Source organism: Lygodium microphyllum, chromosome 27, assembly GCF_053477565.2.
Source record: "Lygodium microphyllum isolate KBCC chromosome 27, Lygodium_microphyllum_v1.1.10, whole genome shotgun sequence".
Classification (NCBI taxonomy): Eukaryota; Viridiplantae; Streptophyta; class Polypodiopsida; order Schizaeales; family Lygodiaceae; genus Lygodium; species Lygodium microphyllum.
In genome coordinates this window covers 126,499,354-126,526,582 of record NC_141161.1, presented here as the reverse complement: position 1 = coordinate 126,526,582, position 27,229 = coordinate 126,499,354, and the positions used below count along the sequence as shown (strand labels likewise).

At 44.2% G+C, this 27,229-nt stretch overlaps 1 non-coding gene and 3 pseudogenes across 1 annotated transcript; 3 read left to right on the top strand and 1 right to left on the bottom strand.

Moving 5' to 3' along the window:
- Positions 1-2,923: 2,923 nt before the first annotated feature.
- Positions 2,924-3,079, top strand: LOC148012808 (5.8S ribosomal RNA). The gene has a single exon (XR_015689232.1). It is a non-coding gene; the product is annotated as a 5.8S ribosomal RNA (ribosomal RNA).
- Positions 3,080-3,342: 263 nt separating this feature from the next.
- Positions 3,343-5,211, top strand: LOC148012807 (25S ribosomal RNA; annotated as a pseudogene).
- Positions 5,212-5,725: 514 nt separating this feature from the next.
- On the bottom strand, positions 5,726-6,224 carry LOC148012806 (uncharacterized; annotated as a pseudogene).
- An 803-nt stretch (positions 6,225-7,027) lies between these two features.
- On the top strand, positions 7,028-7,146 carry LOC148012805 (5S ribosomal RNA; annotated as a pseudogene).
- Positions 7,147-27,229: the final 20,083 nt, after the last annotated feature.

The window sequence follows — 27,229 nt, the reverse complement described above, 5'->3', positions numbered from 1 at the left end:
TCATTCTCTATTCTTTCAGTGACTAATGAATAAGGGAAGGCTGGTCACGCATTGTGGCTATTGGAGTTGCCACATCTTAAGTCTCTCTTTCTCGTTCTCTTACTCCATTTGCTATAGTTCACACCTTTTTGCTCCCCCTTCCTTGTGCTCCCACTTGAGCTTCTCCCTTCAAAGTGCATTCTAAGAATAATGGAATAAAAGAGTTGATTACTTTAGGAGAGCGGTATTGCATATATATTTATGTACTGGATGTGCATGTATTTAAGCAAGTGAATGATTGCATACAAATGTACATACTGTGGTAATCTTACACATGATGATATAGTGTATGAGCTACAAGACTTGTCAAAAGAATAGGGAAGAAGAGATAGATAAAGACATGGAGCTCAAATTGAGAAAGTAATGTACTCTCTCTATCCTTCATTATTCCATCACACTAACTGAATAATAATAGTATAAAGAATTGGGTCTATCAAACTGACCATAGTCAGCTAACTACAGTTAACCTACTTAACTTGTTGAATGCATACAGATGTCGTGGGGGGGGGACTTGGGTGGAGTGGGGTTTTTTGAGGGGGGATTGTGCCATGTCGTGGGGGGGTGAGGGGTTGGGTGGAGCAGGGTTTTCTTAGGGGCGGGGTGTGCCGTGTCATGGGGGGTGAGGTGGGGTGTGTTGTGTTAACCCTCAAACAAACGAAGGTGGAAAATCTGGAAAAGCTAAAGCAGAAGACAAAGACAAAGGCCAAGGAAAAGAGAAATAGAAGACAAGGACGCCCAAGGAGAAAAGTCCTAAATAAGGGAGAAAGGCACGCAAGGAAAAGCGCAAGTCAATACTTTAGTAAAAGAGCGCAAGCGCATCATGGTTTAATTCAAGGAGCGCCGGGCTCTCATCCGTGCAATTTGTAAATGTAGGGCAATGGAAAGGAAGCTAGGAAGATAGAAGCACAATGGGAAAAAGGGCCTAGGCCACAGCCGGCCATGTAAAAAAGGGGAAAAGGGGATGACCGCCCAAAAGGGATTTAGGGTTTTGTATATAAAGTTGAAAAGTGAATAAGAAGCTCATTCTTGTGTGTGGCCAAAAGTGGCTCTCCTCTTCTTCTTCTTCTTCTTGTTCTTGCTTAAAAACACCTACCTCCCTCAGGAGTGTAGGACCCCCACCCTGTAGGTGAGCTTTTCCACACTCCACAGAGTGTTAAGGAGCATTAGGTTGGGGACCCCAACATCCTAAACCACCATAATCCACAATTCCTCTATCTGTGCAAGCACGAAATCATAAGAGCCATAAATCATCATTCACAAATCCAGAAGAAGTCATAATCATAAGACATTTTAACACAGTTGTCAATGTGATGCATAACATCTATCCCCTTCATCAATTTATGTGTTCCTTCCTTAAAATCATTTGATAATACTAGCATGTTTCTTTTGTAAGTTTAAGTATGTTCTAACTGATCATAATCTATGTAACAGACTAACTTATCCCTTATTAAGAAATTGTAGAATTAATAGCTTAAAAAGAAATCCTTTTCTTATGTACTAAACTTGATTGTCTCTGTTAGGCCATCCATCTTGATTATGATTTATTGCCCCAACCTCAATTTGTTGTGGGATGGCTAGTTCTTCAGTTTGGATGGGTTTGGGGTTAACCTCCACTTGCGCTTCAGCATCATGTTGAATTTCCTCAATAGCAGCGGCCATTTCCTCGCATTGGGGAGCTCTCTAAGCGTGATCTTGCTCAGCACCTCGACGTCTCTTGGGAGCCATGGAAGAAGCTAGTTGGTCCTTGGGGCAGCGCTTCCACGAAGGGTTGGAGAGAGAGAGAGAAAGAGAGGCTTGGCTGATTGCAACATAGCTTCGTCGCATCAATAGCAGCAGAGAGACTTCTACATGGGTTATTGTGTGTCTTTTACGTGACGCTCTACCCCTGTTTATATAGTAGTGAGAGGGGGGGGTAAAGAGAGGGCACCTGCTTTTTAGCGTTTTTGATGACATCATCGATGATAAAGAGAGAACGCTTTCTTTTAGTGTTTTTGATGACGTCAGGGAGGGGCTCTATTTTTGTAGTGTGAAGATAAAAATTGACAGATTTATGGGCAAGAACGCATTGTGCGCCGCATAGCGGTGACCAAGGCCGTGACCAAGGCATAGACCTTAGCATCTTGGCCTTGGCATACTTGGCAACGGGCTACCAAGGCTTTTTTGGCGCCGTTGGCTGCGCATGAGAAGCTCCCACTAGCTTTGTAGGAAAATCTTCCCGCGAGGTCACTCATCTCGGCAGTGTCATTTGCACTTAACTGCCAAGTGACTATCCACTAGGCTAGTTCTTTTTGTTGTTCTATACTACAAACATAGTTTTAATAATCTAGTCTTGGGAGGGTTTCCAAGTCTTTCTTCCATAAACTAGCATATAATACCCTATTAATAATAACAATTATCTTCATAAGTAGAGCCAATTTCATAATTCTTTTAAAAATGTGCAATATAAATCAATTTTCCTTGGAATGTATACGCAGATTGTTTACTAAAATAAACTAAGTAATGGGGATATTACAATGTAGGTGAGCCTGTGGAAGGATCATTGACACGCATCAGTGAGAACAATGCGAACCATGGAATGTCCGTGAGGGATCATGCTCGGAGGTGCAGTCGGCATCATCTCTCCCCTCGTCAGAGTAGGGCAACAGTGGGGGAGGCTATGCTTCGGGCTCATCCCATGACCGTGTGTGTGGAGGAGGAAGGAGGGATGACTTCGACCTCTCTCCCTTGCTCGGGGTGATCCCCCTACGTCGTGCCTGTTCGGGCATGCTGCCGCCTTGATAAACCCTTTGCCCCTCCACGCATGTGAGGATGGCACAAGGAACTTAATAAACCTTGTCTTGTATGAGATTCTTCCCCTCGGGAGGATCGAAAAACAAAATGCAACAACTCTCTGCAATTGATATCTTGGCCCTTGCAACGATAAAGAACGCATCGCAATGCGATAAGTAGTGTGAATTGCAGAATTCCACCGCGAATCATCGAGTCTTTGAACACAACTTGCACCCGTGGCTGGTCCAAGGGCATGCCTGCTTGAGAATCCCTAACTCCCCCACACCCTCTCCCCTTCTTCGGGGGAAGGTGAAATTGGTCATCTGCGCTCCGACCTAATGCTGCGATTGGATGAAATGTACTGGCAGCACTGTGCGGTGACGTTGCTCCGCAAGGGTGGTTAGTCTCCTAATCGAGGTGGTGGCTATTTGTGGGTGCCTCTTCCAGGGTGCATGTGCCGAATCGGGCTCTTTGGAACTGGGGCTTGCCCTCGAAAACCAAAACGCAACTCGGACCTCAAATCAGGCAAGGTTACTCATTGAGTTTAAGCATATCACTAGGTAGAGAAAAGAAACTAACCAGGATTTCCCTGGTAGCTGCGAGTGAACCGGAAAGAGCCCAACTTGGAAATCACCCGATTTTGCCATGCGAATTGTAGTCTAGAGAGGCGTCCTTTGTAGAGGACCAAGCCCAAGTCCCCCTAGAAAGGGGCATCAGAGAGGATGAAAGCCGCGTTGAGCTCGGACCCTATCGCTCCATGAGGCCCCGTTGACGAGTCGGGCTATTTGGAAATGCAACCCTTAGTGGGTGGTAATTTCCATCCAAGGCTAAATATGGGCAAGAGACCGATAGTAGCGAACAAGTACCACAAGAAAAATATAAAAATGACTTTGAAAAGAGAGTTAAAAAGTGCCTAAAATTGTTGGGAGGGAAGTGAATGGAGGCCGTGGGTGCACCCCGATCGAATGCAAAACAATGCGAATTGGTCCGCCACTCAACGTGGGGTGTTGGTCAGTGTGGGCCGGTGCGGCAGGACAAGAACATGCTTTAGATGGCCCGTTGATGCCCTTGTGTTGGCCGAGGAACGAAGCGTGTGCCACTTGTGGTAGGCTTTGCACCTGCACACAAGGGACACTGGCACTCTAGGCTTTCCATCCGACCCGTCTTGAAACATGGACCAATGAGTCTAACATGTATGCGAGCCGGTGGGTGGAAAACCCACGGAGGCGCAAGGAACCTGACAGGTGGGATCCCCTTCACGGGGTGCACCATCGATCGTGTGAAAGGTTTGAGTGGGATCATATCTGCTGGGACCCAAAAGATGGTGAACTACGCCTGAGAACTATGCCTGAGTAGGGCAAAGCTTGAGGAAACTTTGGTGGAGGATCGTAGCGATACTACTGACATGCAAATCGTTCGTCAGACTTGGGCATAGGGGCAAAAGACTAATCGAACCATCTAGTAGTTGGTTCCCTCCGAGGTTTCCCTTAGAATAGCTAGAGCTCCTCGCAGTTTTATCAAGTAAAGTGAATGATTAGAGGCATCGGGGGTGAAACACCCTCGACCTATTCTCAAACTTTAAATAGGTAAGCAGTTGGGATTGCTCTATTGTTGAACCACCTCGACGCGGAATGCGAGCTCAAAGTGGGCCATTTTTGGTAACCATAACTGGCAATGCAAGATGAACCAAAAGTCAGGTTACGATGCCAAACTGCATGCTAACCTAGATCCCACAAAGGGTGTTGATTGATAAAGTCAGTAGGACGGTATCATGGAAGTCGAAATCTGCTAAGGAGTGTGTAACAACTCATCTGCCAAATCAAGTAGCCTTGAAAATGGATGGTGCTTAAGTGCGCGACCTATACCTGGCCACCGGGGCAAGTGCAAGGCCACGATGAGTAGGAGGGCATGGGGGTCGCGGTGTAGCTCTGGGCGCAAGCTCGAGTGAAATGGCCCCCAGTGCAGATCTTGGTGGTAGTAGCAAATATTCAAATGAGAAATTTGAATACCAAAGTGGAGAAAGGTTCCATGTGAACAACAATTGCACATGGGTTAGTCGATCCTAAGAGATGGGGCAGTCCTGTGTCAAGGGCACAATGCGTGCCGCTCATCGAAAGGGAATCAGGTTAATATTCCCAAGCAGGGACGTGGCGATGGATGGCAATGTGATCGAATCCGGAGACGTCGGTGAGGGCCTCGAGAAGAGTTTTCTTTTCTTTTTAACAGCCCGCACACCGTAAAATCGGATCACCTGTAGATAGGGTCCAGTGGGGCTGGTAAAGCATAGCGTGTCTCATGGTGTCCGCTGAGTGATGGTCCATGAAAATTTGGAGAAGCGAATCTTGATCACACCCAGTCGTACTCATAACCGTATCATGTCTTCAAGGTGAACAGCCTCTGGTCGATAGAACAATGTAGGTAAGGGAATTTGGCAAAACAGATCTGTAACTTTGAGAAAAGGATTGCTCTAAGGCTGGGTTTAGGGGTCTGCTTCTTGACCTCAGAGGCTGCCGAGGGTCTACTAGCCCAAGCTGCCCTAGCGGCAAGGATTAACCTCTGCGTGCCGATTGGGTGATGGGGACAAAACGTCATCCCTTGTGGGGCAGCCCTCCCTGGGTAGTGAACATCCATCCTAGAACTGGTACAAACAAGGAGAATCCGACTGTTTAATTAAAACAAAGCATTGCGATGGTCCCTGCAGATGTTGATGCAATGTCATTTCTACCCAATGCTCTGAATGTCAAAGTGAAGAAATTCAATCAAGTGCGGGTAAATGGTGGGAGTAACTATGACTCTGTTAAGGTAGCCAAATGCCTCCTCATCTAATTAGTGATGCGCATGAATGGATTAACGAGATTCTCACTGACCCTATCTACTATCTAGCAAAACTATAGCCAAGGGAATGGGCTTGGAAGAATTAGAGAGAAAAGAAGACCCTATTGAGCTTGACTCTCACTTTGTGAAATGACTTGAGAGGTGTAGAATAAGTGGGAGCCTTTGGCGCAAGTGAAATACCACTACTTTTAACGTTATTTTACTTACTCCGTGAGGTGGAGGCAGGGCTCGGCCAACTGCCTCTAGTCTTAAGGCACGCTTGTGCACTGATCCATGCGGAAGACATTGTCAGGTGAGGAGTTTGACTGGGGTGACACATCTATTAAAATATAACACAGGTGTCCTAAGATGAGCTCAACGAGAACAAAAATCTCGTGTGGAACAAAAGGTTAAAAGCTCATTTGATTTTGATTTTCAATACGAATACAAATTGTGAAAGCATGGCCTATCGATCCTTTAGTGTTTCAGAATTTGAAGCTACAGGTGTCGAAAAAGTTACCATAGGGTTAACTGGCTTGTGGTAGCCAAGTGTTCATCGAGATGTTTCTTTTTGATCCTTCGATATCGGCTCTTCCTATCATTGCAAAGCAGAATTCGTATTGGCCCTTGTGTGCCATGGCATGCCCCTAAGTCCTCATGCACACCATGCACCCAATCTAGCCTAGCTCATGTGGGTGGTTTGATCGCCTTCTCTTCACATTCCTTGCCTTGGCTTGCTTGCATTAGTGCAGTTTTCGTGCTTGTCTTGCCTCATTGGCATCCATGGCATGGATTCTATGACTCGGATCTTTTGTGCGTCGCCTCCATGTGCATGGGGTTCTCTTCACGTGAACGTGCACCCTCCACGATGTGGATTTTATGACTTAATCTTTTGTACCTCGTTGCCTTTATGTGCGTGAGGTTCTCTTCGTGTGGATGTTGGCCCTCTGTGTCATAAAGGGCACCCGATGGCATTCCAAGTCCGTCCATGGCATGGATTCTATGACTCAAACTTATGTGCATGGGGTTTAGTGCTCACGTGGACACACGTCCTCCATGGTATGAATGGCATGTCATGGCATGCCCCCCTCTCCCCCACCACCTTATGGCATGCTATGGGCACATGTCCTCCATGGCACATATTCTGCAACTTGATCTTTTCTACATTGTCGCCTCTGTGTGCACGGGGTGCTTTTCACGTGGATGCTTGCCCTTCATGTCAGAAATGGCATGTGACAGCATTCAATCTTTTGTGCGTTGCCTCCATGTGTGCAAGATTTAGGGTTCGTGTTGAGTCACATCCTCTGTGGCACAAATGGCATGGCATGCCGCCATGCATCGCTCTTGAGCTCTCTCATGCCACTTTGTCAGTATAAAAGAGCTCTTTGGAATTCCTTTGTGTTCGTGGTGCGGTCATACTAGTGATAATACACCAGATCCCATGAGAACTCCACAGTTAAGCATGCTTGTGCCAGAACAGTACTAGGATGGGTGATCTCCTAGGAAGTCCTGGTGTTGCACCCTTTTGCATGCTTGTTTTGCATGGCGATCCCCTCAGATTCCGTCTTGACTCTCCACATTGACATCATGGTAGGAAACCCCCTAGCCTTGCCATGACATGATGCCTCCTCTCCTCGTTGCGATTGTCTTTGCATACATCGTGCACAGTCCCTCCCTCTACCTTGCTTTGACATGATACCCCTTCCTCACAATGCGAGGTTTTTTGGGAGTGGAGGGTGTGCCATGTTGTGGGGGGGTTCGGTGGAGTGGGGTTTTCTAGGGAGGGAGGGTGTGCAATGTCGTGGGGGGGTTTGGTGGTTCCATGTTATGGGAGGGTTGGCTGGAGTGGCTGGGCATACCATGTCATGGGGTGTGCCATGTCGTGGAGTGGGGTTTTTTGAGGTGGGGGAGGGGGTGTGCCACATCGTCAAGGGGGGCCAAGTGGAATAGAGTTTTTTGAGGGGGGAGGGGTGTGCCATATTGTGGGGGGGTGAGGTGGGGTGGGTTGAGCGGGGTTTTCTGAGGTGGGGTGGGGTGGGTGGAGCGGGGTTTTTTTTTGGGGGGGTGTGCCATGCCATGGGGGGTTGGGTGGAGCAGGGTTTTTTGAGGAGGGAGAATATGACATGTCATCGCCGGGGTTAGGTGGTGCCATGTCATGGGAGGGGGTTGTGTGCAGTGGGGTGTGTGCTATGTCATTGTGGAGAGGGGTTTTTTGGGGAGGGGGCCCACGGTTCAGTGGAGCACGGGATGTGCCATGTCATGGGGGGGTTTGGGTGGAGTGGGGTTTGTTGAAAGGGGAGGTGTGCCATGTCATTGGGGGGGTAGGGTGGAGCGGGGTTCTTTTATGGGGGGTGCACCGTGTAGTGGGGGGGTGGGTTGAGCGGGGTTTTTTGAGGTGGGGTAGGTGTGCCGTGTCGTGGGGAGGTGAGGTGAGGTGGGATGGGTTGAGCGGGGTTTTTTGAGGTGCGATGGGGTTGTGTGGATGAAGCAAGGTTTTTTGAGGGGGGTGCCATGTCTTCGGGGGGGGGGGACTTGGGTGGAGTGGGGTTTTTGGTGGGGGGGATTGTGCCATGTCATGAGGGGGTGAGGGGTTGGGTGGAGCGGGGTTTTTTTTTGGGGGGGGTGTGCCATGTCATGGGGGAGTGAGGTGTGCCGTGTCATGGGGGAGTGAGGTGGGGTGGGTTGAGCGGGGTTTTTTGATGTGGGGTGGGGGGTGTGCCGTGTCATGTCATGGGGGGTGACATGATGGGTTGGGTGGGGTTTTTTGAGGTGCGACGGGGTGGCATGGATGGAGCGGGGTTTTCTAAGGGGGGTTGACATGTCATTGGGGGGGGGGGATTTGAGTGGAGTGGGGTTTTTTGAGGGGGGTTGCCATGTCGTGGGGGGACAGGGGTTTGGGTGGAGAGGGGTTTTTTTAGGGGGGGTGCACCGTGTCATGGGGGGTGAGGTGGGGTGGGTTGAGCGGGGTTTTTTGAAGTGGGGTGGGGAGGTGTGCCGTGTTGTGTTGTGGGGGGGTGACAGGGTAGAATGAGCGGGGTTTTTTGAGGTGTGGTGGGGTGGAGTGGATGGAGTGGGGTTTTTTGAGGGGGTTGCCATGTCATTGGGGAGGGGACTTGGGTGGAGTCGGGCTTTTTGAGGGGGGTTGCCATGTCTTGGGGGGGCGGGGGGTTGGGTGGAGTGCAGATTTTTTAGGGGGTGGTGCACCGTGTCATGGGGGGTGAGGTGGGGTGGGTTGAGTGGGGTTTTTTAAGGTGGGATGGGGGGGCATGTCATGTCGTGTCATGGGGGGTGACGGGGTGGGTTGAGTGTGGTTATTTGAGGTGCAGTGGGGTGGTGTGGATGGAGCGGGGTTTTTTGAGGGGGGTTACCATGTCATTGGGGGGGGGGGGGGACTTGAGTGGAGTGGGGTTTTTTGAGGGGGGTTGCCATGTCGTGGGGGGTTGGGTGGAGCGGGGTTTTTTTAGGGGGGTGGTGCATCGTGTCGTGGGGGGGTGAGGTGGGGTGGGTGGTTGAGCAAGGTTTTTTGAGGTAAGGTGGAGGGGTGTGCCATCTCATGGGGGGATGACAAGGTGGGTTGAGCAGGGTTTTTTGAGGTGTGGTGGGATGGCGTGGATGGAGCAGGGTTTTTTTGAGGGGGTTTCCATGTCCGGGGGGGGGACTTGGGTGGAGCAGGGTTTTTTTGAGGGGGTTGCCATGTCCGAGGGGGGGGGGAACTTGGGTGGAGTGGGGTTTTTTGAGGGGGGATATTACCATGTCATGGGGGGGTGAGGGGTTGTGTGGAGCGGGGTTTTTTTTAGGGGGAGTGGTGCATCGTGTCATGGGGGGGTGAGGTGGGGTGGGTCGAGGTTTTTTGAGGTGAGGTGGGGGGGTGTGCCGTGTCAAGGGGGAGTGACGGGTTGGGTTGAGTGGGGTTTTTTGAGGTGTAGTGGGATGGCATGGATGGAGTGGGATTTTCTATGGCGCGCCAAGGTTTTGACTCTTCTTTCATTATGAGCTGCCCATTTGTCTACTCTTTTCGTCATCTCCTTGAGGCTTTCCCCTTGCCTTTGAGCTAGTACTATTAGCCTCTATTCTTGATCTTCCATTTCTCTTTTCAGTCTTTGATGCTCTTCCTATTTTGGGGTTTCCTCTTTTTTCAATTTCTCCACTTCTTCTTCATACATGCGTGCTCTTTCCTCCCTCATCGCCTCTAGTTCCTCCGTGACTTTCCTAATCTTCGCCACCTCCGCTTGCAAGTGTTCATATAGCCCTACAATCTCGTCATTGTGGCTTTGTAGGTGCACTTCAGTGATCTCCCTTTGGGCCATGGCTATTTGGTGGGTTTTCTCCGATTGAAATGCATTATTGGCCTCTTTTTCTGCTTCTACATTACAAGGGCTATATTTTCATCCTCCTTTCTTTTCAACTCATCCTCCTCTTTGTTAGCCCTTCTCTTTCTTTCATCCTTGGCCTTCTTCGAATCCCTGCGAGCCTTTTGTAAGTCTACTTTTACTTTTTTCCTTCTCTCATCTTCTTGCTTTTCCTGTGCAATTTTCTTCTTTGTCTTCTTGGCCTCTCCATGGCTAAGACTGCTCTTCATGTTCTCTTTCCTCTTCATGCTCACTCATCATCCTTTCACTAGATTGTGTCTCTTGTTCATGGTGAGATGGCAACCTATTTGGTGTTTCATCAACTCCTTCTCCTTCTCCCTGCCCTTGCCCCAAGGCTTCTCTGATTATGGTGGTAAGGACCCCACTGAATCCAATGGTTGAGACCTTTGAGGATGAAGCTTTTCTTTTAGCCTTGGTGGCAAGGGACTCTTCTCCTGTGGGTTGTCCTCCCATTGCTAGAGCCTTTGCCGAGGTCTCGATGGTCTTTCTCATAAATCCATTGAGGTTCACCTCATCTAGTGATTGTGTTGCAGTGCTCTCTATAGCAAGGGGACATTAATGTGGCTCATGATTATGTTATACCTCTGACTAGAGAACAATGCGTGCACCATCTTGGCCTGGAGTTGGATTTTGGGATTTGGAATATCAGCCAAGCTGATACCATCGTTGCTGTGGACCTTCACCTTTTCCATCCCCAGCATGGTGTATACATCTCTCTTCATCTTTCTCTCCACTTTGTTTTCCAGGCCCAATGCTCTTTCTACCAACTCTGGGGTCAATTTAATCTGCATACCTAACGATTTTATTCTCCCTCCTCCATGGTCATGGTGCCGCAGTTCCTATTAAAAGTCCGTAAGAACTCCATGCAATGGCTGTAAACTACCCCTTAGCCCACTACTTCCACGTATTTCTACATATTGCACTACTCAACAATCTACCTCAGGGCTCGTTATTTGATGGCTACATCTTCTAGGTTGAAGACATGCCAAATTTTAAATTAGTTGAAGGCCCTCGTCTCCGCCAAGAGGCCGTATTTCACATGCTTTTCTTCTGAGAAAGGCAAGTTTCTAGTCTTTTCTTAGCCTCATGATGGGTGCCTATCATGAAGCCATATTCACCATTAGTGCTTTTCAAAAAACTTACTCGCAGAAGGAAAGACTACATGCTTTGCTAACTTGAAATGTTTAAGCACAGTACTAGACTTTTCCTTCAAGTAGTCCATTCATTCCAAAATTTTATGATATTTTACCTCAATTTACAATTTAATTTTTCATCTATTTTGGACATTGATTGAGGCTTTTTAGTTTTCCTTGCACGTTTTATTCACATTACATGTTTGATTTTACCTTTTGATTTCATCTTACCCCCTCCCCTCTTGAGAATGAGAAGGATCCTTCCTAGGACTAGAGGTTAAAGGGTGAAGGGCATTCATCGTTGCCTCTGTGCGGTGCTTCACGTCCACATGAGCCAAGCACAGAAGTTTGAAATGTATTCCATTTTAGCATAGTGGTCCATGTCGATAGTTTGAATGCCTATATGAGTGATGTAGGTAAGGACATCCATTAGGAAGTCACCATGGCTAGCAATGTGTAACTCCTCCTTAGTTAGAATATGATCTAAAGACAAATGGGTTAGGAGGTGCTCTTCTAGGGGTGTGCTACGAATTGTTGTCAAAACCCTATAGGAGGTTGGAGCTACATAAGTAGGGTCATACTCCAAGGTTTTGATAGTACATCTCTATTCAGCATTAGTCATGATTTGATAGCCCTCAAATTCCCATTGAAGTCACAGAGTCCATTTCCTCAAGAAAGAAGAGTCATCTCGTCAGCAAGCTACTTCAACTCTTCAATTTCTTGGTCGGTGGCATAGGTAGTTTTGGCTCAGTTTTGGCCATGGATTTCTTGGTCTCAGTTTTGGCTTCAACGGTTTACAAGTCTTTAGGTTTGGCGGGTGGTGACCCCCCTCCTTAGACTTGATGGTGGGTTTCTCTACCAGTGGCTTTGCGAACTTTGAAGGAGTCGCGTAGTCCTTGCTGAAAGCAGTGACTATACATATGTTGCCTATGGCGAGGTGAATATGTTGGGACTTGTAATTGACATTGCAATTAGCTTTCTTTTTAAATGTGCATCCTAACAGCAATTCCGTACTTGCATCTTTGGTGTTTGGCAACACATAGAAGATCATTGGTATGCTTTTAGACTCAATAGAGACTGCAGCCTTGCACTTCCCCAAGAGTGCATATGAATCAGCCCCTATATGGGTTGAGTTTGGTATTGGTGGGCTACACCTACAATTTGCCAATGTGAGTCCAATGATCATGAGTTAAGACATTAAAGTCAGCTCCTTCATCGATCAATGCATTGAAGGTGTGTGTTTGCTTGTTAGCAGTGATCGTTATGCTTAGGTAGGCTGGTTCTACTGCTTCCTTATCCTCATCGTCAATCTTTATGATAGTGGCCACTCGCACATTGACAGGGAATTCTAGCATTGGTGACTCATGCAATGGGTGCGCGAGAGGGTAGTACTTCTTTATGCGGCTGCCATTGAAGAAGCCTATGCCCTCACCCTCTAGGGTTTCAAGTTCTACATTGCTAGTTTGATTGATGGTGCAAACTCCAAAAGGCCCTAGCCCTCTAAAGTTCATTTTTTTATTATGTCTCTTAATTCAGTACATCAGTACCAAGTCTCCTTGTTCACAATTGTGTTGCTTGACATGCTTGTCAAACTAGCTTTTGCGTCTTGCCTTCTCGCATATTAGCATGTGGGTGGCTAGAAGTCAAGTTTTTGATAGGGTTCTAGCTCAACTAGGTGCTCTGTCCATGCCTCCTTTCCATCCCATCTCTCTTGATGAGCGATTTGCAAGCTAGGAATGAATAACTCTACAAGTAGAATTGCTTGAGTCCCATAGGTCAACCTGAAGGGGGTCTGTCCCACAACCATTTTATAAGCTGTGTGTTAGGCCCATAAGGCTGCCATGAGTTTGTTATCCTAGTCGCTGCGCAAAGCAGAGACTACCTTGGTCATCAGGACATTTACTATAATTTTATTCATAGATTCAGCCTGGCCATTAGCCTGAGGATAATATAGTGAGGATTTTTGATGGATGATTAGAAAGGTGGATAGGAGATGAGTGATCACTTCATTGATGAAGTGTGTACCTTGGTCGCTAACGAGTTGGATGGGGCAGCCAAATCTTGAGATTACCTGCTCCCAAAGGAACTTGGCAGTGGTCCTAGCGTCATTCTTTCTCATAGCTCATGCTTCACCCACTTAGAGAGATAGTCTATAGCAACAATGATGTATTTCACTTGTGAGTATTGTGCTATGGGACTAATTAGCCCAATGAAGTTGATTTCCCATTTCTCGAATGGTTGCCTTGCAATGATTGGACTCAACTACATTTTGTCCTTGGAAACTGGTACCTTGGTCCTTGGCACTCATCACAGTGCTTTATAAATCGTGCTACATCTTGAAAAAGAGTAGGCCACCATAGCTAAGACTACAACACCTTGTGGGCTATTGTGTCATCACTGAAATGCCCTCCTGATATTCCACCATGTGCCTCTGTAAAGTACATTGTGCATTTCATGCTCGCACACACACCTTGTAATATCTTCGCACAATAAAAGTTAGTTGGTTAGTTCGAAAGTTAGTTACTCAATTAATAAGTTAGTAAGGTTACTAACTAAAGACTAATTAAGGTAAAAATTAATTAACATTAATAATTAAGGATTTTTATTTAATTAAAAATATTTTATTTGGAAAAATCAAGAGTCGTAAATTCGATATTTTTCTCATATTGATAAGGAACGTAGCCACCCTTCATGTGAATTACAACGTGAATAAGACTTATGAGTTATATTAATTACTAGGATAATGTGTATAGTTTGGACGATCCAAAAATATTAGATTTTGGGCAAAACTAGTATATTTTAGATATTTTAGATATTATCCTAAAAAAAGATATGAAGATTTTTAGAACTAGATGTCATTTAAAAGAAAAGATAAGTGATATTTTAGTTAGTTTGGAGATTTTATAAAAATAAAAAAATAAAGAGAGGATTTTCGAAATCGCGTGCACTGCGATGCAGCACACAGGCAGTGGACAGCACTTTGAACAGAGAAAAGAAGGAGTGAACTAAGAGCTTTTTAACCAAGTGTCTTGGGTTTTACCCCCCTTTCGGAGCCAATGGGACCATCAGATTTATGATCTGAGCATCAAATCACTGATCTTTCCAAGATCCCCCTCCACAAAGAGCTCCACTTCTCAACCACAAGCCCTCTTCTCTAATTCAGTATAAATATGAGGCATGGGAGAGGCATAAAAAAGCATAAGGAGACCCCGAGAGGCTGCGAGAGAGAGGTAGAGAGAAGGGTACCCCTCCAAGAGATTGTGAGCAAGAGCTTGAAAGAGAGCTTGAGAGAGAGAGAGAGAAGAGTCACCTCGAGAGGCTGCAAGGAAGAGAATTAGCTCAATTCCCTCTATCTCGATCCTCGACTTAACCATCTTCTCTTACGCTCTCCCATCTTGAATCTATTCCACGTTCTTAATCTCTTGAGTCTACCGGCAAACGATGGCCTCCAAGCAAAGAATGTTGCATGCGGATGACAATCCTGCAACCAGCAAACAAGGCTTCGGGCAAAGGCATCATTGTCAATCCAACTGCAGTTCCGGTCGTAAGTAATGTATTTTCAAATTGATAGATGCTTGCTTCGATTCTCGTATGAGATACGTTAGGTGCCATACTACGATGCACGAGTATAGGTCATGGGAAATGATAAATTTCATCTCACCTACTCGAAAGAGGAAGTTTGTGAAGTTCATATATCAAGGGAAGATAATTGCACCTAGTTACATATGACTTATTTGCTAGTAGAGCAACTACAAGGAAGAATTAGTCAAGCATTATGAATGGCATAGTCGTCAAAAGAACGACATTAAAAGATTGTGCATACAAGTGCTAGATTAAAGTATAGTCAAGGGTTACAAATAGAATAATTACGAAAAGAATATGACATTGAGAATCATGAATAGAAAGTACTACTTTAAAGTTCAAATACTTCAAATGTACTTAGCCTAAGAGCCCAAATATTAAGAAAAACTAGATTCTAGCTCAATGCAAGGCCTATTGGAGTCTAATTACTTGAGATCATCTCGCACTTATCTTATTAAGTATTTACACGTTATGCCTATAACATGTTTGATATATGAGGATAATTTTCTAGTTGCCTCATGACTTGACTAAGAGCTAGTACAAGAAATTAATCATAAGGGTTAAAACTAAGATGTCTTGAGATCTGTTGGATAACAATGACTTTTGCCAATCCAAATCCAGGGTTGGGTTATCAATCAAGGTAAGTGACCTATAGAACTTACATCATAAAAAGTGTTTGAACCCTTAACATATGCCCTAGTTGAAGGAAGGAAGTGTTAAGAAACATTTTTGCATAGTATTACTCTTAGATCCCAAGGAGGAGAGCAAATATACGATGGAAATGTTATATCGTCTATTCTTGCATTGGTTGAAAAGAAGGCAATTGGTTTTGTTGGTTGATCGAACAACATCCTAAATGTTTTTACATTCAACTGGTTGTTAGTTGTTGTTTGGATGATTATTCCAAGTGCTTGTGATTTATGGTAAATGCATGGCAAGGATCTGTGATGACAAGTCGCCATGGGAATAAAGGAATGTTTTCTTGGAAAATGATATTAGGGTTGAATGCCTTGTTTGTGCTTGATTCTTAAAGGATTTAATTATGGAAGGATATATTGCACGGGTGGATCACCTCCATGATCGCACTGCGTATTAACCTGAGAGGGCACTGCTCGATTCATGGGCCGAAGGTCGAGTGGTGAAAAGGCCAACCACGGGAATGATGTTTCGCTCCTAGACAGCTTGCGGGTCAGTTGGAGCTTTGGACACCCCTTGCTAGGTCTAGAATGGAGTTGAAGACCTCCGTGGCCCCCAACATCTGGGCATGTTGGAAGATCCTATTCTAGATAAAGGATTGAGTTTGTGCTGCCATGTGAATTGGACGAGTTACTTCTGCAGGTCAGAAGGGATACTTCTGTTGGACAGAAGCAACACATAATTTCTCCTATATGGGTGGGAGACAAAGATTAACTTGAAGATAAGTTAAGAAACTTGTTTGAACTTGTTTGTTAATAGATTGCTTTGCTCTGTTTTCATGTCTGTGCTATAAGTTATGCGAATGAACCCTGTTCCCTAAAAGGCTTAATTAATGAAGCTGACTTTAAGTGTCACACATAAATGTGGTAGGACCTAATTAGAAAACTAAAGCTATTAAGGGAAGCAGGTGGGCGGAACCTCCGATGGGTCCATCCTATGGCAGGGTGGTCCCAAAAAGCTGGAAGGCTTCTCACAAGATTTACTGTCTTTGACCTTAGAAATTGTTAGGATAGAGCCTTGATTCATGCCATTTTAGGGGACCAGAATGGGACTATACCCTATGGGCAGAGAGGTTGAGCAACACATCCCTCTCGTTTCCCATTCTCTTTGAACCAAGTGCGGCATGGGTCTACTTCGGATTGGGTATCTCTGCGTAAAGTAAGATGTCCAAAACCCGACGCTAGAATGCTAACAGGAGACCTTGACAACTAGGAACCCGAATTTCAGGTCGATCTTAGTGGGTTCAATCGTGAACGTTTCGTTGCGAGGCGGATTCGGAAAACCCTAGGCGACAAAACTGGGAACATTCCCTGGGAGTGCCGAGCAGCGACGCTTAGATTTGTTTCTCGATAGACCACTAAAAGAGTGCCTGGAAAGCCGATGGGCGGGCACCTCACACACCTGTGTAGCAATCCATCTTGCCTAGCCGATAGAGTTGACCTACTATCAACTGATAAGGTTGGATTTTGAGAATGATTCACCTAATTTTGGCTTTTCCTATTGGTCATTTAGGGAGTCCGTGCTCAAGTACTTGGACTATGTCATCTACATGATAAGGCATGAAATCGGCTCTAAGCAAATCTCTTTCAATGGATAGGCTGAATAGATGGGCATTAGGTAGTTCGTCTTCAATGACTTGTCAAGTAGCTTCTCCCATGGGAATGGGAGACATTTGGTCAACCATATATTGTTGTTTTCCTTTACGTACAACCACGAAGAAGTCGAATTCTAAAAGCAAGAGTAACCATCGAGCTATGCATCCTATAGCGCACAGTTTATAACAAGGTAAAGCAAGGCTTGATGGTGGTCAACAAAGAATGTAAATGGCGTAGTCAAAAGATAATGGCAAAACTTCTTTACAACAAGTACCATGGATAAACCCTCTCTCTCTATTGTCGAGTAATTCATTTTCATATCTGTGAATTGTCTGTTAGCAAAGCTCACAGGATTTTTTAAGTTGCGCTCACCAGGCTGGCACAACACAACTCCTACAATGAATTTAGAAGCATCAATGTGAACATGAAAAATGATTATCCAGTTTGGGGCTCATAGAATTAGTGCAGTTGTTAGAGCCTTTTTCAACTCCTCATATGCACATTGGCATTCCTCAATCCACTCGAATATAATCAACAACTTGTATAGAGGTCTAGCCATCAATGCATAGTTCAACACAAATCACCGATAATACCCTGTATGTCCTAGGAAGCATTGAATTCCCTTGTAATCAGTTGGTGGTGGAAGATCGATAGACTTTTGAGAAGTCGGTGAAAATGCCGTTCTTTGACACCACGTGCCCTAGGATGCATTCGTGCTTCACCCAGAACTGACACTTTAAGGGGTTCAACGAGAGACAATATAATCAACACCATTCAGAGACAACTTGGAGTTTGTCTAAGTGTTCCTTCCAAGTAGTGTGAACACATAGATCGTTGAAAAAAACCTCTAACTCCTTCCTAAGCATATCCTTGAATATAGCACACATGAGCCTCTGGAAGGTAGTTGGCACATTAGTCAACCCAAAGGACATGACTTTGTAGGCAAATACTCCCTAGTGAGTGGTGGCAAAGGCGGTCTTGTGCCTATCGTCAGGTACACTTGCACCTGATTTTACCGTGAGAAGCCATCTAGGAAAGTGTAGGCCTCTTTACCAACCACTCTCTTGAGCATGTGCTCAAGGTACAACAATGGATAGTTATCTTTCTTCGTAGTAGCATTTACATTTGTGTAGTTAATGCACACTCTGATCTTCCCATTCTTCTTTAGTATGATGACTATGGGTGAAGCCCAATCCGTGTGCTCAATCCAATAGATGAATCATGGTCTCATTAGCTTATCAATTTCTTCCTTGACAGTGTGTGCATGCTTTGGATTCATGGGATATGGTCGCTGCTTGATCCTCATTGTGCTGGGTGTCATGGGCATATTATGAGACACTATACTCAGATCTACCCCTTTGAGTTCCTCTAAGGACCAAGCAAAGATGTCTATATACTCTCGCAAGAGAGCAATGACACTAGCTTCCTCTTCCTTGGTCAAGTCATCGACTATAAAGTCAAGTAGGGGTGTCTCCCCCTCATTGGCTAAATTGACCTCCTTGACCTTGGCAAGTCCTTCTATTGGTTTGCTTGCTTGCCCCTGGCATCTGGCTCCCAGCAAGATCACTACCATGTTGTCTTTTTTAAACTTAGTGAATCTCTTTGGTAGGTCTTGTGGTTTTCTTTGCTCCTCTGTCTGTGCATCCTTAGGCTATTTCCTTCTTTCCTCCTTTAACCTTATGCGCCTTAGGTGAATGGGTAAGTCCCCTTTGGTACGTCTAGTCTTAGAAGCTCGAGGTATTTCGGGATCACTATCTAAGTTTACTTCTGATTCAAAATCAAACTCTCCATCTTCGCTAGAAGAGGGAGTCTCCCCTAGTGGTTGTAGCTCCGATGGTGAATCCATCCTAAGCAATGGCATGGCACTTTGTTGGGCTAGGCCTGCTTGCTCAGAGTCTATTGCACCTATATGCTCCAACCAAGTGCAATCGCAATCCATGCACATGACTCCTCTTTCGATTCTAAAGGCATTTCTCTTGCATGGTTTGGATTCTACTTTTTCTATCACCAATCCCTTAGTGTCATATTCTATCGTGTCAATTTCATTGATGCAAGCTCAAGCATCCTCAATCCTCCACCTCCAAGCTCCATCGTCCATAGCCATGTGCAAGACAAGAGAAGAGAGGAGAAGAGAAGATGAAGAGAGGAGATGATGGAGAGCTTCACCTCAAAGATCCCTCATCCTCATACACTCACTCCATCACACTCTCACACTCCCTTTCTCAAGCACACACAAGCAAAAAAAGAGAAGAGGAGAAGATGAGTCCACTTTTTCCACACACCAAAGAATGAGCTCTCATTCCCTTTTTGGAGTTTATATACATGCCCTAAGATCCCTAGGATACCCTGTTGAGATATCGAGCTCCACTCATGATATGCCAGGGTGACCATTGTGCATTTATGTCACCGACTTGTCAGTTACAGATGCGGTTGGTACACCGCCCATGAATAATAGCTAGATGACAGCTATCCGCTATCCTTATCTACTCTAGTTCGTGGCTCAATTAGTATGCCACCTTAGTTAGTTGAGTTTGGTTTGAGACCCATATATAGGGCTCTTCTATTTCTATGTACTAGAGTTCTTTTGGCTTCCACAACTAAGAAGAGGAAAACTGTTTTTAGCCTCCACCTGTGTGTGTATTCCCCCATTGTGCAAGCAAGAAAGCTACAAGTGAGACTCCTTCCTTCTCTCCCACAATCTTGACATGGTATCAGAGCCTTGTTCGTGGTAAGGAGCTCAAGAAAACAAGCTAAGTTCGTGGTGTTCTGGTAAGAGGACCAATGTTGCTTTCATTTTTCTGTTTTGGGAGCAAGTCTTTACAGAGGTAGCACAGCCGGAAAGTGCAAGAGTGCATTGTCTCAGGTTGAAACACCCTTCGCTGTGAAGCAAGAGGGCAGTATATGCTGGGGGAGAGAGCTTTAGCCCATGGTGACCCTTTTTTTTTATTTGAGGCCATTTCGGGGCCTGTTTTGGAGGCAGAAGTTTTCTGCACGCACTCAGGAAAAGGCCCAGTTTTATGCTGTGCGACCACTGTTCTACAGGTCGGTGAAAAGTTACTGTAGAAATTGCATCGTATGCCTATGCGCAGAGACATTGGGAGTTACAGAATCATCCTTGTTGCCTATTGATGCAAAATCATCACTAGGAAGTGACTGTGTGGTCAAATACCACTTTCGTCAGTTTTGCAGATTTGCCCTTGTGAGGCTGAAGCTGTGTTCTTTGTAGTGACATAATTTTTTGCAGTGTTCTGTAATGGCATCTGATTCTCTTTCAAAGATTGTCACTGAAAAGCTTGACAAGAACAACTTCCAAGCATGGAAGTTCAGAATGACGAATTTCCTTATGGGAAAAGGATATTGGGAATTTGTTGCAGGAAATGAAGAAGAATCAGTTCCTCCTGATGTTCCCAATCAACAGCAAATGCAGGCATTTAAAGCATGGCATGAGAGAGCCAAGAAAGTTATGTACTGGCTGTCTATCAGCATTTCAGACTCTATGATTGTGCATATTCAGGATGCAAGTACGCCAAAGGAGGCATGGGATACTTTGTCAAAAATGTATAGCACAAATACGCAAGCCAGGAAAATGCAACTCAAGCAAGAGTTGCATAATGTGCAAAGAGAAATTATGAGTATCAATGACTACCACATGAAGGTGAAGAAGATTGCAGAGGCACTTGCTTCCATTGGGTCGCCAGTGGAAGATGATGATTTAGTTTCTGTGACCTTGAATGGTCTAGGAAAGGATTATGCACACTTCCGGACATCCATTTTCGTCCGTGAAAGATTTTCTGATTTTGAGGAGTTGATTGCTCTTCTAATTTCTGAGGAGTAGAGAAATGGTGGTGCATCTTCTTCAGGAGGAACTTCAAAAGAAGTTGTCTTCTACTCAAATGCTGGAAGAGGTAGAGGCAGAGGTAGAGGAGGCCGATCTGGAGGCCGTGGTAGAAATCAGAATATGCAGCAAACTCAAGAAAACCAGTCCTATGGAGGAGGACGTGGTAACTCTAGAGGCAGGGGGAGCCAAAGAGGTTGTGGTGGATGGCAAAGAGGCCAAAATGCAAACAGCAATGTTGAATGCTACTACTATGGTAAAATGGGTCATATGGCTAAAGACTGCTATAAAAAGCAGAATGACATCATGAATGGAAAACTGCAACAAGGGAATTATGTATCTTCTAGTAGACACGGTGATGACAGAAATGAGCATTTGTTTATGGCGCAGCACATGACCAATTCTGTGACAAGTGCAGAAGAAAGTAACGATGTATGGTATGTTGACTCAGGTGCATCAAACCACATGACAGGTCATGCAGAATGGATGCAGGATGCAAGGAAAATGGAAAAACTAAGATTTGTGGAGACTGGTGATGATACTGCACATCCCATTGTGCAGATTGGAAAAATTCCCTTGTCTATGCAAGATGGGAAAAAGAAATACCTATCTGATGTATTTCATATCCCGAATATCACCAAGAATCTGGTTTCTGATTGTCAAATGGTTGAGCAGGGCTTGCAGGTCAGATTTAATTCCCATGGATGCTTTATTGAGGATATGAAAAATAAAGGTCGCTTGATAGAAAAAGGAAAGAAGAAGGGCAGAATGTTTACATTGGATGCAGACATGCCTGAATTGAGTGCAGCAATGTTTGCACATGGGACCGGTGTAGTTGCAGATATTGATATCTGGCATAAACGCATTGGTCATGTTAATGTACAACGACTTAAATCAATGCAGGCCCAAAATATTGTTGCAGGATTGCCTAAATTCAAGGTTGCAGAAATGCATAAGGTATGTGAAGCCTGTCAGTTTTGGAAAACAAGCACGGAAACCATTTCCTAGACATGTTCAAGAGAGTAAGAAGCCATTGGAATTAATCCACTCTGATGTGTGGACTACTAAAGCTGCATCTCTTGGAGACTGCCATTATTTTGTCACTTTTATTGATGATTATAGCAGAAAAGTTTGGGTGTATTTTATGAAAAAGAAAAGTAAAGTTTTTGGGCATTTCAAAACTCTTAAAGCTATGGTTGAAAAAGAAAGAGGCCTGCAAATAAAATGCCTAAGGTCAGATGGAGGGGGAGAGTACCTCTCAAATGAGTTTGCAAGGTTCCTGCAGGAGCATGGCATAAAGCAGCAATATTCATGCAGTCATACCCCACAATAAAATGGAATTGCAGAATAGAAAAACAGGCATATTGGAGAGGTATCTCGTGCCATGCTCAACGAAAAAGGCTTGCCATGGGCTGAAGCAGTTACTACAGCAGTCTACATAATGAACAAGACTCCCACTGCAGCAATACATGGGATGACTCCAGAGGAGAGGTATACTGGTAGGAAACCAGATATTTCTCATTTGAAGATTTTTGGTTGCATTGCCTATGTTCATGTGCCAGATGAGTTGAGATCCAAGTTGGATCCAAAAGCTGAGAAGTACATCTTTATTGGTTACTCTCTGCACAACAGAAAGGGTATAGATGCTATAACCCTTCTACTCGTAAGTTTACAGTGAGCAGAGATGTTGTTTTTGATGAGATAAGTAGCTGGTATAAACCAGTAAATGTGATTGATGATGTAGATGCACAAAATGGTAATGTTGCACAGAATTCACAGCAGCAGTCACAAAATATTAGTGGATGTGGAGCGTCCTTTAGCAGTGGTTCACATTCTTTGCCATGGACAAGCAGATTGAGATCAGGAGAATCTTCTCAAAGCAATGTAGATAGTGGTATTCAAGTATCACGAAAAGGAAAAGAGAAGGTAGATCAGCCCATGTTTGATGTGAATGCAGGTCACTCTTATGTGGATGGTGAATCTAGTGGCTCAGAACAGAGCATTGTTGATGAGTTGGGTATTCCTTATATTGTTACACCTGGAGTAAGAAAGACTATGGATGTTTTGAGAGCACCTAGGAGTGAGCCTACTTTGCGCAAGTCTACCAGAGCTAGGTATCCTGTGGATAGACAACCATTCACTATGCATATATGGTCAAAGTGATACAGGAACCAGAACCCACTTCTTTTGAGCAAGCCATGGGAAAAGAAAAATGGGAGAAAACCATGGATGAAGAAATGGATGCCTTGGAAGCAAATGCTACATGGGAATTGGTACCTTTGCCTAAAGGTAAGAATGCAATTGGCTATAAGTGGGTTTATAAGGTGAAGCACAATGCAGATGGTTCTGTGAACAGATACAAGGCAAGATTAGTAGTCAAGGGGTATGCACAAACATATGGCATTGATTATGAAGAAACATTCAGTTCGGTTGCAAGGATGGCAACCGTAAGAGCAGTTATTGCTATGGCTGCATCAAAGGAATGGTCTTTACATCAGATGGATGTAAAGAATGCCTTCTTGCATGGTGATTTGCAAGAAGAGGTATATATGGAGCAGCCACCAGGTTATGTACATGTTGTTCATCCTGAGTTTGTTTGCAGGTTGAAGAAAGCATTGTATGGCTTGAAGCAAGCACCTAGAGCATGGTCTGACAAGATAGGACAGTATCTTGTCACTATTGGCTTTCAGATTTCCAAGGCAGATTTCTCACTTTATGTGAGAAAAACAGAGAAAGGTATTATGCTGCTTGTCATTTATGTTGATGATTTGATTATCACAAGTAATAGTGATTAAGATATCCTTCATGTGAAAATGCTATTGAAGCAGAAGTTTGAGATGAAGGATTTGGGAGAGCTGCGTTATTTCTTGGGCATTGAGGTGATTAGATCACCAAGTGGGATATGGCTCTTACAGAGGCAGTATGGATTGGACATGCTGTCCAAATATGCGATGACAGGCTGTAAGTCTATTTCAGTTCCTTTGGAGCAGAATGTGAAGTTGAGCGCAGATGCAGGTGAGCTTCTGGAAGACCCTACTATGTACAGATGCATAGTAGGAAGTTTGCTTTATATGACCATTACCAGGCCAGATTTGAGCTATGCTGTTGGATTGGTAAGTCAGTTTATGCAGGCTCCAAGGAAACCGCATTTGGATGCGGCTAGACGCATACTCATGTATGTGAAGTCCACATTGCAGTATGGACTATTTTATGAGACTGGGACTCAGATACAGTTGCATGGATACACTGATGTTGATTGGGCTGGTAGTATTTCTGATAGACGATCTACCAGTGGATATGTGTTCTCTTTTGGGAGTGTTGGAGTCACTTGGAGCAGCAAGAAACAGCCTACAATTGCCTTGTCGAGCACAGAGGCAGAGTACAGGGGTGCAGCAATGGCTGCATGTGAGGTAGCTTGGTTGCATAAGCTACTTTATGATATGTATCAGTCTACAGATGGGCCAGTTGTCATTTATTGTGACAACATGAGTAGTATACACTTGGCAAATAACCCAGTCTATCATGCTAGAACAAAGCACATTGAGGTGCATTATCACTATGTGCGGGAGAGGGTTTTACTAGGTCTTATTGATCTAGTTTATGTGAGCACAGAGGATCAGGTAGTTGACATATTTATGAAGGCATTGGGTGCAGAGAAGCTGCGCAAGTTGAGAGGCGTGCTTGGTGTGCAGGAATTGGGATTGAGCTTGAGGGGGAGTGTTGAGATATCGAGCTCCACTCGTGATATGCCAGGGTGACCGTTGTGCATTTATGTCACCGACTTGTCAGTTACAGATGCGGTTGGTACACCACCCATGAATAATAGCTAGATGATAGCTATCCGCTATCCTTATCTACTCTAGTTCGTGGCTCAGTTAGTATGCCACCTTAGTTAGTTGAGTTTGGTTTGAGACCTATATATAGGGTTCTTCTATTTCTATGTACTAGAGTTCTTTTGGCTTCCACAACTAAGAAGAGAAAAACTGTTTTCAGCCTCCACCTGTGTGTGTATTCCCCCATTGTGCAAGCAAGAAAGCTACAAGTGAGACTCCTTCCTTCTCTGCCACAATCTTGACATACCCATCCCTTTTTTACATGACTGGCCATTGTGGCAAGGTTCTCTTTTCCATTTCCATTCTACTTTCCCTATTATTTACCCTATGCCAGCCTACCTTTTACATTTTGCACATGAGGGAGCCTGATGTTCTTTTACAACAGTTTTTAGGGTGCCTTGCATTTAAAAATGTACTTTTTTCCTTTGACTTGATTTTTTAGGCTGCCCTTGTGCCTTGCTTGTTCTCGGTTCTGCTTCTTTCATTGCATCCATATTTTACTTCTTTTTCTTCCGTCTTGAGCTAGGGTTAACATGCCTTAAGTAGGCACTTAGAAAATGGTACTAGAAGTTTAATGCTTTCATGCATTCAAATGAATATACTTGCAAACTTGGTGTACCAAAGCAGACCTCCAAATCAACCCATGATACAAAAGGTTAAAGGAAGAGAGAAAAAAGAACATGAAAAACTCTGATGCCAAGAAGCCAAAGAAATTGCACATTCTTCCAAAGTGTTTTACTAGATTCAAAAAAGGGAGATAAAATAGTGGTGCTATTGGGAGGTAAATGATGATATATTGATTGCTAGGAGTGCTCATGATGAGCTAGATGCCTTGAAAAGTTAGCTCAAGAAAAGCTTTGAGATGAAATACATGGGACCAGTGCTATATATCCTTGGGATGTACATCATGTGCAATTGCTCTAAGGGGTTCCTTTACTTATCACAAAAGGAGCACACCCAGAAGGTCCTTGAGCAATTTCATATGTAGGATGTTAGGCCTATTGGCTATCCTTTGCCTTCTCATATGAAGGTTAGTCATGCTTGCTGATTGTCCACAATCTAAAGATTAGAAGGCCAAGATGGCCAATATCCCTTATGTATATGTAGTGGAAAGTTTGATGTATGCCATGATAGCTACTTATCTTAACATAACATTTGCAGTGGGAGTTGTGGCATGCTATATGGGTATTCCTAGCATGCAACATTACGCTATAGTGAAGGATATTATGAGATACCTTAAGGATGCTATGAATACGTGCATATGTTATGGTGGCCAAGATGTAGAAGTCATGGAGTACACTATCTTTGATTAAGTAGAACATGTAAATAGTAGGAAGTCCATTTGTCTTCACCTTTATTGGGGAAGTGCTATTTCTTGGATGTCTAGGGTGCAGAAATGCACAATCCTATCTACTATAAAGGTGGATTATATTGTAACCATTGAGGCTAAGAAGGAACTTCTATACTTACGCTATTTGGTAGTAGACCTTAGTATTACTGATGTGGTCCTTACATTGCATTTGGATTTTATGAGTGCTATTTGGTGTTGGCTAAGAATTTGGTCTTCCATATGAAGACAAAGCAAATTGAGGTGTGTTACCACTTTATTAAAGAGGTCATTGAGGATAAGTCCATTGATCTTGTAAAGATCTCAATTGGCAAAAACCGTACAAATCTGCTCACTAAAAGTCTCTCAACATAACATTTTGTCTTCCTTAGGAAGTTGGTGGGTATTAGATGGGATGATGCCTTTCCTCATTGTAATGTACTATGTACATTTATAATTTGTCTATTTTTTTCCTTTTTCACTCCTCAATAGAGGCACATTTTCCTTTAAGTGGGAGGTTATTGGGGATAAAGGTGTATGTGCTTATGTATTCACTACACTGACAATACCCGCATACTTATACATTGCAGGTGGCAAGCATCCATCACTGTCACTTCATTCTCTATTCTTTCAGTGACTAATGAATAAGGGAAGGCTGGTCACGCATTATGGCTATTGGAGTTGCCACATCTTAAGTCTTTCTTTCTCGTTCTCTTACTCCATTTGCTATAGCTCACACCTTTGTTGCTCCCCCTTCCTCATGCTCCCACTTGAGCTTCTCCCTTCAAAGTGCATTCTAAGAATTATGGAATAAAATAGTTGATTACTTTAGGAGAGAGGTATTTCATCTATATTTATGTACTAGTTGTGCATGTATTTAAGCAAGTGAATGATTGCATACAAATGTACATACTGTGGTAATCTTACACATGATGATTATAGTGCATGAGCTACAAGACTTGTCAAAATAATAGGGAAGAGGAGATAGATAAAGACGTGGAGCTAAAACTAAGAAAGTAATGTACTCTCTCTATCCTTCATTATTCCATCACACGAATTGAATAACAATAGTATAAAGAATTGGATCTATCAAACTGACCATAGTCAACTAACTACAATTAACCTACTTAACTTATTGAATGCATACACATGTCTAGTCCACCTAGGCTACAACTGTCTAGTGTTGGTCATAAGTATTGCTAATCATGAGTCTCAACACTCCCCCTCAAGCTCAAT